Source organism: Orbicella faveolata, unplaced genomic scaffold (assembly GCF_042242905.1).
Source record: "Orbicella faveolata isolate gen_17 unplaced genomic scaffold, um_ofav_v1 contig_25, whole genome shotgun sequence".
Lineage (NCBI taxonomy): Eukaryota > Metazoa > Cnidaria > Anthozoa > Scleractinia > Merulinidae > Orbicella > Orbicella faveolata.
In genome coordinates, this window is record NW_028301553.1 from 20272501 (window position 1) to 20287831 (window position 15331).

The 15331-nt window shown below is 37.3% G+C and overlaps 1 protein-coding gene and 1 pseudogene across 1 annotated transcript in view; one reads left to right on the top strand and one right to left on the bottom strand.

Annotated features, from left to right (window-relative positions):
- LOC149109323 (neural cell adhesion molecule 2-like) overlaps positions 1–15331 on the bottom strand; it is a 78886-nt gene that overhangs the window by 56088 nt on the left and 7467 nt on the right. The gene's annotated exons all lie outside the window — the stretch shown is intronic.
- On the top strand, positions 10578–13883 carry LOC149109325 (uncharacterized; annotated as a pseudogene).

Below are 15331 nucleotides of genomic sequence, written 5' to 3' on the forward strand. Positions count from 1 at the left end.
GCTCCAATAATTCATGCGTGGAAGCGAACCAGTTTAAGCGAAGCAGCGTTTCTGGGTATCTCTTTTAATATCACTGCAACAATAACTTTTTAGAAAATTTCAAAGATATGATTGTATTCTATAACTATTAAGCTTTCAGAAAATGTATAGGTTGATGGAGTTTTCTTTCAAAGCACCAGCGTAACAGCACGATTTCCAAACACTGTCAATCCACCTACCATGATACCTTAATTCCTCTCAGCGCTGTCAAAATGTCTCAGGAACCTTCATTTTTGATAGTCCATTATTGTTCACCATACCTAGCACAGAAGCTCACCAAGTCCTAACTAATAACCAACATGTGTGTATCTCTAGCCTTTGCTGTGTACTATGTGTATATTCTGTTATCCTGTATTTAACTGCTAGAAACAACTTTGACAGAGCTGTTTCAACAGTTTCACTTAAATTAATTTCCAGTAACAGTGCTACATGTACATGTAGCAGTGTTGTTGAGTATGAGCTTTATGGGAGGTTTTAAATTTTTATGTTTTTATGATTACAGAAGACAACAAAATATAGATGTGGATACATAACCTGATGTTGGTGTTGGATGTGAATTGTAGTTCATGATAGTCATCATATTACAGGTAAGGGAGAAAAGTTCAGAAAGTTTAGAACATCTCTTCCCCCAGCACACCTTCCGTCTACAGGTGCAATAATTGAGAGGTTATATACATACGAAGAGTACTGTAAAGTTATAGAGTTAACATTAAAATCTGACATTTGAACGCCTCCTTTGCTAAAATTAGTCACGATTTAATTGTTATCACTCCCTGTGAATTCATAGAGATTTCAGAGGCAAATTATCACCAAATGTGGAAGTCCTCTCTTCAAGTTAGGGAAAATGACACAAAAAAGTTACAGTGAAAGTAAACAGAATTGTGAATGTTGATATGGTGTACATTGTACATCATGTAAAGGTATTATTTTGGTGAGTGCCATTTCATGTACATGTATTGCTTTTTCAGGACAAATTACACAACAGTGACATTTTAAAAGGTGTGATCAGAAAAATAATGAGTATATTGTCCAGGCAGTGCCAGTTTATGGATGGCGTAAGCAGACAGTAAGAGGAACTGTAAGCATTACCGGGTAAGTTTGGTTTATGCTTTTGACTCTTGTACTTGGATTTTGTGTCATTTCATCACAAGAATAGGTAATGAAAGATGCAATAGTTGCTGCAATTTATTTTTGAAGGCAAACCAATAAGTCTGCCTATGCTGGATAACAGCCACGTCTAAACTGAGTGTAAAGCAAACACACTGTTAAAGATGGAGCAACCCTAAAACCAGGAAACCGGAATCCGGAACTAAAAACCGGAATCCAGAAACTGGAAACCAGAATCCATAAATCATAGAAAACAAGTTCTTCAAATACTCAAAAATTGTTTTGCTTAGGTTTTTGCCTTTAAAAAAGAAGCGGCCAAGTAAAAAGGACCTCAAACTTGACCTTTTTTGAAAGAAAAATTCCCCATCTGTTGAAATTCATGCAACCGTTATTTCTAGTGAGGGCTATGATTATGAGAATCTTAGTAAAGTGCATCGTAATTTTATTCCAAGCACCCTGAGAGCGTCTAAAATAAGCTTGCTGGTAATTAACCGTGCGGCCATGGGCCAAGCATGGTTCATGTTCTACCTGTGGTTTATTTTTTTTTTGTCATTGACCAGACCCAAACTTCCTGTCGGCCAAATTTTGAATCATGCAACCTGTGATTTTTATTCACCAAAAGCTGTTGAAACATTAATACAAGGACAATGTTACAGATATTGTTTTCTATATTTGTGTGTAAAATATATCTTGTTTTGGTTTTGTCAAAGGGTTGGATTCGAAGGGAAATAATAAATACGCTAAAAACACTAAAAAAGGTATTATGTCAGCCATGGAATGCGCTGATGTTGCAGCTTTCATTTTCGCTACGTGACAAACAAGATCATGTTTACTTTGCAAGTTTATTTTGCCAGAAGCGATGGTCATTAATTTATTTGCAATTTTGTGAGTATTCTTGTGGGTTTCGGTAAATGAAGCAAATTCTTTGGCTGTTTCATCACGGTAAGTTAAGAGATTTGAAGAAAAATGAAATATTTGCCAAGGTAAACAAGAGCTTGCCAGAACTTGCAACATTTAAGTTAGTGCTAGGAGAAAAAACACAACTCATCTAAAATTAGCCAAAGATAGCGTAAACCCTCTGATTGTGTGACTTGCATGACTACTTCAAAGGACAAACAAATTAAATGCTGACTTTTCAGGAAGAAAGCTGTTTAGTAATAGCATGACACTCGTTTCTCTTTGTATCATTCATGGGCATATCCAAAGCGAACTTCTAAATTAAGACCATTGGGTCATTATAGATTTCTAAGGCTAAGAGTGATGGTGCAATAGGTTATAACACAGTTTGTGTTGATCAAGTGATGTGTTTACAGTAATCAATGAATCATCAAGGACTGCTTTGGAATGTGCATTGCGTTGTGGCTGTAGTATTAACAAAACAGTTAAATTTTGAAAACATGGTTATAAGATCTAAAAGATCTTCTTGTTGCCATTTTGTTTAATAAGTGATCTGCAATTTACCGGAGGTATAAATTTACCCTTTATGTCTAGTAGATACTGAACAAGATAGAAAATGTCATAGAGAACAGGATGTCTGTCAGTGGCAGACCCCTGTACATTGACGGTCATGCCCCCACTTTCGAAGTCCAAAGGCTAACCTGGCTCATCTAAATATAAAATTTGATTTTTTCAACAGATACGAGACTAATTCCAGATCAACACTATTTCCACACTGATACTGTGACAAGTCAGCATTTCATATTCTTGACAGCCATCATATTAAAACAATTTATAGAAATGTTGCACACTTACTTCCGTCTGCTTCTCGCTTGCTAGCACATTGGACCACATGCTGTTAAAAGATGCTAAAAGACTGCCAGAAACTCACTGAATAGCTTGTTGTTATTGTGCTACTCACCAGTCTTCTCAGAGCAATTTGATCTAGACAAGAACCGTGCTCTCACCAGGGCCAGGTTGAACAAAAGATGGGTAACTTAGCCTATGAGCAGGTTCTTGTGTTTGGGCCGGGGGCATGAGCGGCAAAGCCGCAAGAAGGCACTCACTCACATGCCAATGCAGAAAAACACTAGACTCTTATTTAGCGTGCTCAGATACTTGAGACAGATACCAGAGCCTGCTCGCAGACTATGGGTAACTCTATCCACCCGAAAAATCACTAACCCTGATTGGATAGTGATTTACCCAATGGATAGCTTTATCCAGCTTCTGAACAATCGGGCCAGATGTATACCTAAGGGTTGTTCAGAACTAGTGGATAATTTGTTAGCAATTACAGCTTGTGGCTGAAGTAAAGCCAAGAAAAAATAGAACTGTAACCAGGATAAGACATATTGGAATAAAAACGTTCTCTGGTTAAAAAATATATTAACGCCAAGAAAATAAATAACAGGAAAATAATTTTTCCCCATGTTTATTTATTAGACAATGCTGAAGTGATTTATTTCTATCATCATTCATAATATCTGGATTCCGGATTCTGGTTTCCGGTCCCGGATTATGGTTTCCGGTTTCAGTGTTTTAAGGTTGCCCTTAATGATGTACGTGCATGTTAATCTTGAATAATCTGAATTTCAGAAAGTTTTAAAATATCATATCATATCTGTGGGTGTTGGGTGTGAATATCTTCTGGAACTGCACATTCAGATTAACTCAACAAGAGAATCAGTATTTATGCTGACAAAGTCTGATTTTCAGCCTGGATGGCCCTTTGATTGGGACTGCACATTTTTGTACTGCAATATTCCAGTTTCTTGTTTAAAGCAAATTGCATGTGCTCTCGAAAGCAAGTCGCCAAGTTCATAACAGTTATATATGTTTGCTTTGCATCTCAGGGTAGAGCCTGCCACTGTGAAAGTTTCGGTACAATCCCCCTAGCATTTGCTTCACTACTGTAGACACTCAGTAAATAAATAACAATGAAGTACACTGTATATCAATGAAAGGAATGTCATCTGTTGGTTATAAATTATAACTGATATGTCTTTGTATGTTCAGTGGTGTTCAAGTAAGAGCTATATACAGTATGATTACATCCCTGTTCCTGTCAGTCAATATACAAACAGTGTACACATAGGCAGCCTGGAATAAAACATCAAAGATTTTCAAAGCAACCATGGCCATTTGAGATATTTCTAAAGAAATATAAATTCAAGGTCCTTATGATTGCATATAGGGATTGATTTTTATTCTAAAAAATATCTTACTGAGTGTATTGTTCTTGTGTACTCCTTGTTGTAGAACACAGATACCACTATTATGACAGATATTAATGTGTGAAAAGTTCCATAAAAAATGCACAGGGAGCAAATTAAATCATCATAGATGCAGCTTGTGAGAGATCCCCAATATTAATGGAACATACATTGTAAAGATTTTAAGGAAAACGACCAATTTTTTAAGTTTACAAGACATGTTTCGACAGAACTTCTGTCATCTTCAGTTGAATGATTACAAAGCAAGAACAGAACATGAAAAGGTTACACCTTTTCACGTTCTGTTGTTACTATTTGTCTTAATTAGCATTTGTCTACTTATTATTCAACTTGCTTTGTAATCATTCAACTGAAGGTGACAGAAGTTCTGTCAAAACATGTCTTGTAAACTTAAAAAATTGGTTGTTTTCCTTAAAATCTTTACATGTCTGCTGTTATCTAGACCTTTTGGAAACATACATTGTACATACATGTAAAAGAGTTCGATAATTTATTACTTAAGATTGTAATGCTTTGTTTGGTTTCTCTATATTTTCAGACAACTTGATGCCATAATAATTTCTGCACTAAGTTCATTGAACAAACTGACTTGGAAGTTGAGTTCTGCAACCCATACTGTGTGTAGTAATATCATAGCTGCAACATTGTGACACATACACTGTATTACATTATTACGAAACAGCTATGATACATGTATTAACTAATTATTTAAAGTGTCTGTTAAATTAATCATTTTTTCTTAGAGATAATTTACTCATCATGTCATGGTTTAATTAAATATTATTTTATTTTTAATTGCTTTTTTGGCTTAAAAATGATATTTATTATATGGCTTGCTCTGTGAGCAGGCAGGATGGAGCTATCTTGCCTGCTCGGGACTACCTGCCGTGTCCCACAAGAAAAATTTCCCCGAAAGCCACATAATAAATCCTTTATTGACCAAGCTTGTTCTGTCAAGATGGCTGGATATTGGCCTCGTTCTTGTTTTTGTGAGTTTATGGACCTCGACTCTGTCTTGGTCCATAAACTCGCAAAAAACGAACTTGGCCAATATCCAACCATCTTGACCTCACACTTGGTCAATAACCCATATTTATTGCGGCAGGTATATTTTGCAGGTCGCAGGTTGCAGGTTGCAATTTAATTATAACTGGAAAACTGCTGGCACTAAAAATAATTAATAACCTATATACTCGTCAGGGGTTCTTACATAAGGTAGTTCGCCTCTTTCACATAGTGAAAACACGCTGTTATTAATTTTGAGGCCTTTTTTGGCAATCTTCTAACTTGTTACGCCGTGTACAGAAACCAGAGACTTCATACGCTTCCCAACATGATTGTGATCGCACTTGGTGTGAACGATGTTCTCATGTCCATCGAAAACATGATTGATCCGCTATAAGTATTTATCCATCGACACACTGAGACCAGTGAAATCTCTTCAAAGCCATCTGGATGGCCGCTCCACAGATGTTTCCATCGATTCCAGATTTGGCTCGGGCCTTCCCTCAACAACAGAAGATTGCCATCACAAATGAAGCAAATAAATAAAGAGATGAAATAATATATTAAGATTTTAACCGACGGAATATACTAGCACAAGCTCAGTGTGCTTTCATTTTGGTACTCACAGGGAAGAAACCAAATTCAGCAGATATTTCAGATGATATTTCAGATGTTTCTTCAAAAACAATAATTCATTGCAGGCTTAAAATCATAGGAATATACTCTCCTCTCATCGCTTTGGTCAGTTTGGCATTTAGGTGCAAGCCACCTTTCTGGGCGACTGTAAACAGCGTCATGTAACAGTCACGGTAAGTCTACCACCTGTACGTTTCTTTTAAGTGCCAGCGGTTTTCCAGTTATAATTAAATTTCAACCTGCAACCTGCAACCTGCAAAATATACCTGCCGTATTTATTGTGCTTGGTTTATGTTGCTCTTAAATCAATTTTGTGATAACCTGTATTGGGCATGGCATAAATTAATATTTTGTCAACACGAAATGGAGAACTGGGTCTTAAGCAAAGTTGCAGGATTAGTATTTTTGTAGTAAGAAAGAGTTGAGAAATTTGTGACATTCTACTGACAGCCTTGCTATTCGCAATGTCCAATAAGGTTAATCTGTTCCCTAGTGTTGTACAAATAGTGTTCTCTAATTTATAAATTATTTCAATCTGTTGTTTAAATGATTGCCTTATAACCTCATGTCCAGCTTTGGTGCATGTAGGATATTAATGTATTGTTTATCCATTTTGCTGTAAATTATCGTTAATTGATGTGTCAATCAAAACATATCTTGGATATGCTGGCTTTCTCTGACAAATGCACCTATGCCCCATAATCTTTGAGTGGGTTTGGTTGGGTAGTGCAGACAAAATACACGTACATAATATACATGTAACTTACTCATAGCTTACTTATAATTCTTGGTATAATTTAATCATAGCAAAATTAATTAATGGTACCCAATAACAGCTCCTGTAGTCCACACTCTCAGTCGAGAAAAAGAACAAATCACTTTGGAATTGACTAATAAAGTCATTATCAGAAGCCTATGCAAGTATTGATGATCAGCAACAAAATACCATATTTATCGCTCATGCCAGAGTGATTTTGCTTATACTTATACTTTGAGATATGGTGCAAACCCTTTCAGCAGGAGGAGACTCCATACAAAAATGAAGATGGCTAACTATCTTTGGGGATCAAGTTAGAAAACAAAACATTTTAACTTTTTACATGTGTATACTATTTTGGTATTTTTGTGACATTTCATTTGGTAGAGATTTGGGGACTGTGTATTTTGTAACCACTGCACTTCAGTCATACCCCACAAGAAAAACATGTGTAAACTTCTTTTGTGCGGGAGTCTCCATGTTAACTGAGAAAGAATATAATGATTAATAATAATGTCTTGTCTTTCTCAATAAGAAAGAACAAGAAATGCCACAAAAAGCATAGAAGACAGTTCTGTTATGTGATCAACATTTTTGGTGGCTCCCTGAAATCCCTGAAATCATGGCTCTATTTTCGTCAGCACACCAGCTTACACCTCAATCTGCTGATGTAATCCTATTTCAGGCTGAAACTATAAAATCGCTTGCAGTTTACCTCACATACATGTACATGTTGCACGAACTGCACTTTTAGGCCCGGCTAAATGTATATATTACTGGTATATCATTCAGGAATTATGCCATGCTCTACAAATATGGTAAGTTTATATGTATAATTTAATTATTATAAACAATTATTGGATGAGACTTTTGTGATATCCGGAATAATCAAAACTATAACAAAATTCTCGAACGATTGGCTATCAGCAGCCTGATTTGAGCATTAATTGGGCAGTGTACGCGTCATGCTTGTAATTGGAGAGTTGACGTGTCATTTTGTGCACGCTGTTGCGGTGTACTTTGTTGAGTAAACTGCAATGTTTTTCGGCATTCATAACGACATTTAATCGTTCGGCACTCAATTGATGGTTTGTTGGTTTCTTGAATTTTGTCATAGTTTTGATTAATTGGTAACAGGACATCATGTCGTGCAATTCAGTCTGTAATCATATTTGTGATTAACAAATCAGACTCCCGCTTCGCGGTCTTCCGATTTTATTAATCACTCGTATGATTACAGACCAAATTGGACTCCACTCAGTCCTATTACCATTATTAATCAAGGTCAAGGTAAGTGTTATCAGCCGAAGCCAAAGGCTGAGGTTTGTAACACTGACCGAGACCTTGATTATTTCAGATATCACAAAAACTGAATCTCATAATTGTTTTATTATACGTTGTTTTAAAGAAAATAACGAAACACATTATCACACCAAACACAGTTTATTTTCGACAAGCCATGTTCTTTTGTGAACTTGACACTGCTCTTGGAAATTGTGGATTGCACGCGCAACCTATGGATTATTCACTAGTCTGCTAGCAGATTAGTGAATAATCTGTAGGTTGCGCTGTTTCCCAGAATTAACTGTAGGGTTTTAGCCAGTGAGAATACAGATGGTGACTACAATGTATAATAAAAATGATTATTACACTCACGCTTGTTGGACATGAATTGATTATAGTCACCTCAATGCTACATGCCTCGTTGGCTATCCATCGTCTCATATCCAACCTGCACTCATGGAATAACCGTTAATTATCTGTGGGCTTCATAAAAAGATTTAGGCTTTCTTGGGAATCCACTCAATTTAGAGCTATTGTGGTTATGCTTTGATATGGTGTGAGCTTGTACTTTGTGTTATAAATGAAGCTAAAATATTATTGAATGATTGACTGATTGATTAAATGATTGACTGTTTGATTGATTGATTGATTGAGTGAGTGATTGATTGATTGATTGATTGAAAGATACCTGCACTCCAGTAACAAATATCTCACTATTGGTCCACTGATGAAGAGGCAGCAGCCTCGAAACGTATGGAAGTTTGCGTACTTTTCGCGCAATAATGAATATTTATTAAGTTTCTTTGTCTAACAAACTTTGCGCAACACAGATTTCTTCTTATTTAAACAAATATCTCATCTCATCAGCTAGCACAAAAAATGGCAAATGCTCCTCAATTAACCAATTACCTACATTTTAAAAGGCTTGCTTTGCAGCAGGAAATAATACAATGAAGGTATAATACAATGAATCAGTTAATCTTTTCCTGATTTTGCTGCCTTTCACAAATAGTGTGCCAAACCCCTAAGAAAAGTTCATATTTCTTGTTTCTTTTTAAAGTTTTGTTTGGGATATATTTATCAAGGCCTATTAATCTTTTTTGTTACAAGCTGAAGCAATAAGTTTCAATTACTCACAAATTAGCAAATACATTTACAATACAGCATCTCATTTACCATATCGTAACTATTAGTACGATAAAACTAAATAATTGGAAGCCCCACACGAGCACACTTTGTGATTCTCTGTAATAGCTTATGATTCTCTCTAAAATGCCTCATATTTTCACCTTCTACTATCGATCTCTGACCTTCCGAATTGAAAATCTTAGTAGTGTCTTTCATTTTTTCATGATAATTCAGTTTTATCCTAATTAAAAGTATAACTTGTAAGCCACACATGTACGAACTGCGGACCTATTCTTATATCATGTTTTTAAACATGTGACAATAATATATAGATTTAGGCCAGCTTAAAAGCGGAGCTCCTGGGCCAGGTTGTTCAGAACCTGATTAAGCTAACAGGAAAAGGTAGAATTTTAATCTGAGTTTTGTAACTTTGCGATAAGGTCTTCTGTATATTGTTTGGCCTTCTGTTTTGAGTTTTAATAATCACCATATGCACAAAACAAAGCAGAAAAAAACATTTGTCAGTAGAAGAAAAAGTTATAATTCGGTTAACTTTTAATCCTGGGTCAGCGTTAACCGGCTTCTGAACAATCCTGCCCTGTTTTCAACAAGTTAACCTGACTTGAGCCTGCGGTCCAATCGAAAACAAGCACTTGGTCAGCGGTCATTAAAAAAAAGGTAACCTTGATGAGTTGTAAACTTGAGCCCGCGATATGGTCACGTGATACTGGTCAGTGGATACCTTGTTTTGACAGATGTCAATTGATCATATGATGGATGTCCAATATCAAAGAAATACAAGGTAAACCAAGGCTGCATGTCTCTGTCAACCTATTACCTGGAGTATGGCCGCCATGTTGCGCGACTCCGTCGTCGCCATCGCCGTTACCGTCGTTGTGCATACGAGCCTACGAGCAATATCCCTAGCCATGATTAACCATGAGAAAATCAACCCATGGGTTTCCTTTTCTTTCCTATATGAGAATGGGGCTCTGCTTGGTGGCCCTTTGGGCCGCTGGAGCTCTGCTATAACATTGAGCGGAATTGCATAATCTTATCATAAAAAAACGTTGACCAGAGACCTAGTATCTATCTCAGCTGGGGGGTTTAGTTTCAAGCCGATACATGTAGATGCACTCATAATACCACAGAATAGATCTTGGTTTTGTTGGGTTTCTTGTGTACTTAGTTTCATTGCGTGACAAACATGAGCGATCTATTATCTTGGACAGACTCTGCTAAATGTGTGTCTTCGGGCTTAAAAATTTGTTTACCTGCAGCTATAAATAATTGAATCATCGTTCTCTATCATGAAGTCAAGGTATCTCAATTACTATAGCCATATGAATTTCAAATATGGTTGAATCTGAAAAAAACTACCATATTTCGTGCAAGAGCCGTACGGTATGCTTGCTTATTGTATCATTTGGTAAAACATTGTCGAGGCGATGATAACAGTTTGGGAGACGAAAAAGATAAAACCCCACCTAAAGGCACTGGATTTACAAGGTGAGCTTATAATATTGATTTTTTTATTTAATAGGATACTAAGTACTAAGATTTGCTTCGAATTTTGGGTTTGACAACAGAAACTCTAATTCAATTATTTGCAGTTGTTGACACCTTGAGGTAGTGATTTTCCCAAAATAGAGCATGCATTTTTCGTGCAGTAATTAAAAGCCCCAAACTAATCTTTATATCCTCGAAAAGAAGAACATTTCCACTAATCACAACTTTAATCTCAAGTGATTCAGAGTTATACCGCATAGGAAAAACATGTCTTGAAAAAATGCTCCGAAATTGGATTTTAAAACCATAAAATAATGGTAATTTTTAAACAAGCGCTGTGAATTCAAAATTAGACGAAAAATCCTGGTTTTTGGTTTAAATAATTTGCCAATACCTCCCACACAAATGTACAAATTGAAGAAAAGCGAATGAACGCCGTTTTATAGCAATTGGCATCCTGTACAGTTTTTGCAAATTTTCTGCAAAACAAAAGTAGATCTGAACAAAACAAATATACCACGTTTATTAACTCATAATGGGGAATCTCTGAGCAAAAGATGAGGGAAATCAATTCTTCAAGCATGTGCCACATTTTTGTGATTTCACGTGGTCTTCGGGGACGTTCTCCCTTAATATCTCTTTCATTTGGCCATCTTTAGTTGTGATTTTTATTTTTGGCCAGGATTTGCCACATTGTGTTTATGAAGATTTGAGTCATGTCCAATACTGGCCATGAAATCCCAGGTTTCTACAGTTTGCTATATTCCAAACTTCTCTATGTGTGAAAGAGTAGAATACTGTGACAAACTAGAGATTTTCATGACCTTTCCCCATCCTTTCCACTGTTGTCATTCTTTACTTAGTCCTACACTTCTCCATGTGTGGAAGTGTAGAATGCCATGAAAAACTAGGATTTTCACGACCTTTTGTTATTCTTTTGAAGCAGTTTGATCAAAATAGTACTTATCTTTCAGTCCATACATAAGTCTTCAAACACTATGGTTGAAAATGATTTTGAGATTTATTCGGAATCAAACATTAAGAATAGTTTTTTTGCAAAAGTGGAGATTTTCGGCGAATGCAAAGCAGAGAATCTTCTCTGACGTGAATTCCGAGTTTATTTTCTGCTTTCCATCAGTGTACACTTTCCATCAGAGGAATGCTCTATTGGGTCAAAATGGTCTCATCTAAGTTTATTCAGTCTTTTTCTACGGTCAGATGAGTTTTACTAATTCTGTCAAAAATACAAAGAGTTACAACCCTAGCCTGTAAAATGTCTAAACAGATTCAAGAATACCAAACATTGCCACTACAACAAATCACATGGGGATTCATGGTTTTGACTGCCATCCTCCTTGAAAACTTCTGAACAACTTAAATCACCTGTACTTCGGTTACATGCTCAAAAGGTTAAACAGGGAGTGAAAGAAGGAGGGAAGAAGCGAAATTCACCCTGATACTTACAACTCGAAAAATAGCTACTTTATTTTTCAAGTTAAAAAGGTAAACAATTACGTTAAATTTCAGTGACCTGCGAGCAGCTACATGTATCAGTCAAACTGATTTTAAAGCAAGAATAATGGCCTTTGGCATAAAGGCCTTTCACCACACATACATGCAGACACAAAAATAGCATGATTTTACTTATTTATCAGGAAGTGACAGTGTCACGGATGTCGTGACAGCATGTCACCTTGAGATGGCAATGTATCATGGACCAAAAAAGGAGACTTCACCTTCAGGTGGCAAGGTTATGTTGTTGTTACATCAGTAAAATATTTGAAGTGAACCACTAATTTAAGTCGAAACTGAACCTAAACTAAACTGAGACTGAAATGGAACACAAGAGAAAAACAAGCAAATAACACTTGTCAGTTTTGCACCTGCAACACACTGACACTATTTGTTTTTTAGAGACAGCCACTCTTCAAATGCCTTAGGAACCAATTTATTTTAACACTGTAAAGCTGACAGCGAATACGCACAAAATTCAGCTGAAGTACAGTAGACGATTTACTTATGTGAAAGACTGATGTGAAATGTAAAGTGCGCGAATAAAATTCATTGTTTGGCTGTGTCAAGAATGTCTGGAGTGTGTCACAGATTTGGGGGAAAATAAGGCCTACGGCAAATGTCGAATCCAAGTCGCGTCAAATTAATTAAAAATAGGTGCGACAAAGAGTCGACTTATTTCCAGTGAGGAAGCAAACATCAAACCTGCCTCGATTCTATTTCACAAGTTACATTTCATTAAAACACGGGAATAAGCACATGTCCCATGCTATTCACTTGATGCGCTGCTAGTTAATGCTAGGAGTTGTTAGCGAAATGCCGAAATACAGTGCTCGCCAGGCCTTACTTTGGCAATTAATTCCGAAAAATAGAAAGAGAAGACTTGCATTACATACAGTTCTGAGAACAGTGTATCAGAGACGACAGCTATTGCTCCGAGTGGCATGCTTGACCATGCTTTTGTTAGCAAACAACAATGGAGCAGCGGTTTTGCCACTGCTTCCAACGCAATGTTGGTTGGTTTACCAACGTATGGTCCACTTACAGCGAGAAATGGTTTAAAGAGACTTTCAGGATATCTAGATCTACAGTTATGTTTCTACTGGGTCGCATTTGTAACGCAATTGAAAAAGACACCATCACTGAAGAGCCTATCTCCCCGGAAGCTCGATTAGCAATTCCTATCACTCAATCATTTTCAGTCCACTGATCTATGGAATCAAATCAAGAACCAGGAATATCTCTCCAAAATTGGCAAGAAAGTGGGTTCCCTTCTTGTATCTCCCTTGATACTTGGCAATGCAGCATTTCCTTAGCAACAGTGGTTGATGAAGCCATGCATGAACGCCAACCCTACACTACAACAAAGACATTACAACTACCGGTTGAGCCAAGCCAGAATGGTGACTGAGGGTGCTTTTGGGCAACTTAAGGGAAGGTGGCGGGTTCTGCTTAGGAGATGTGAGTGCAGCCAGGAGAATATGAAGAAGGCAGCCCTTGCTTGTGTCGTTTTACATAATATATGCCTTGAAAAATGGGATACGATAAGGAGGGAAATGGATTTGGCAATCGACTCCAAAACCGGAAATAGACGCGACAGAGCTATGATAAGAGAACTTCTTCAAATGAGAGCTTGTGACAAGACACCCGATACAGATACTAGGGCCCGCCTCATAAGAGAGGGTCTTATTCAGAAACTGCGGTTAGAAAAAGAAGGTGGTGGTGTCTCCTGAGTTGCTGACTTCAGTTGTTAAAAGCAAACACCGAACGTAATCATTTGAATCACCACAGGCCAATCAGAACATGTTTATTTGTTATTTCCTGGACGCAAAACAATGAATAATTGCATAATTGTATATGTAGTTAATCTTGAAATTGCAACTACTGGGAATGCCCATGTTTCTCTACAACAGTGCACAGCTACTGTTGTAGGTGAGAAAATCGTGTTTTCACAAACTGTAACATTATTATAAATTATAGGGCGAGTAAAAGGGCGTTCTTGGAAGAATTATTTAGGACCACTGTGACTGTCTCCTTCTACTGATCGATTTCTTATTATTGCTTTATTAATAAAAAGAAATAATTATCAAAATGATAGTTCTTGGACTGTGTTGTCTCAACGTCAGTTGATAGTTATCTGATATGTACCGCATTGAGCACCAACAGTTTAAAGATCATGATTAACGGGACGCTCATCAGAACTGCTTGCATTTTCAGGCATGTTATGCAATAGATCACTCATAATCGTGGCGGTGCATGTGGCTGGGAGTGGTCTTCCTGTGGGCTCTCCACCATACATTCTGGCATATCCTGGCATAGCACCAGTTGGGAAGGGCGGGATGACGGGGGGCATATAGGGATTGTACAACGGCACTTGGGGATAGAAAGATGGCTGCTGTAACCATCTTGGGTACACAGTAATTTGAACAGTTTTAGTCCATGTTCCCTTGATTTTTCGATGCCTTCTTTAAGGAAAGCTAGCATGTCCTTGCTTGCGTCGTTTCCTACTGCTGTCTTTAGCAGATTAACAGCTTCAGTCAGGATTGCTGTGTGGTCGCCTTTTCATTTTCTCTTTTTAGGTGCAGTCTTCGCTGGGAAAAATAGCTGAGCACTTGGATGATCTTTATCTAGATCTTGATCCTTATTGTCCACGTCATCGTTGTAATCGGTCACAGGCACATTCACTAAAGGCTCCATTGCTAAATCAGGACGGCATGAATCGTGAGTCTTGACCAATTCGAATAGGCGATCAAACCAAACTCCGTAATTTTTATCGTCTTGAAAACATTTTACTCCGGTTGCAGTCTTGATCATCAATGCAGCTTTTCCGCATTCGCTTTTGCATTTCTTAAATTTCGTGTGCACCTGGGCAACAGTAAAAGGGATGCTACTCCCCTTGCCCTCTGCCCTGCTCTTCAATTCGTTGAGCACTTTTTCGTAAACTTTTCTGTTTTGCTGATTTTTTCAGCTTTCTTTGGTAGTAATCATTAGTAATAACTATATGAACCAGATCGTCAACAAGATCTTGTTTCCATAAACTCCTGGGCCCACTCTTCACTGCCTCCTTCTTTTTGGGTGGTTCTTCTTCTTCTTCGTTGTCGCCACCGCCGCCGCCACCGCCTCCTCCGCCTCCTCCGCCTCCTCCTCCTTATTCTTCTTCTTGTGACTCCATTTTATCATT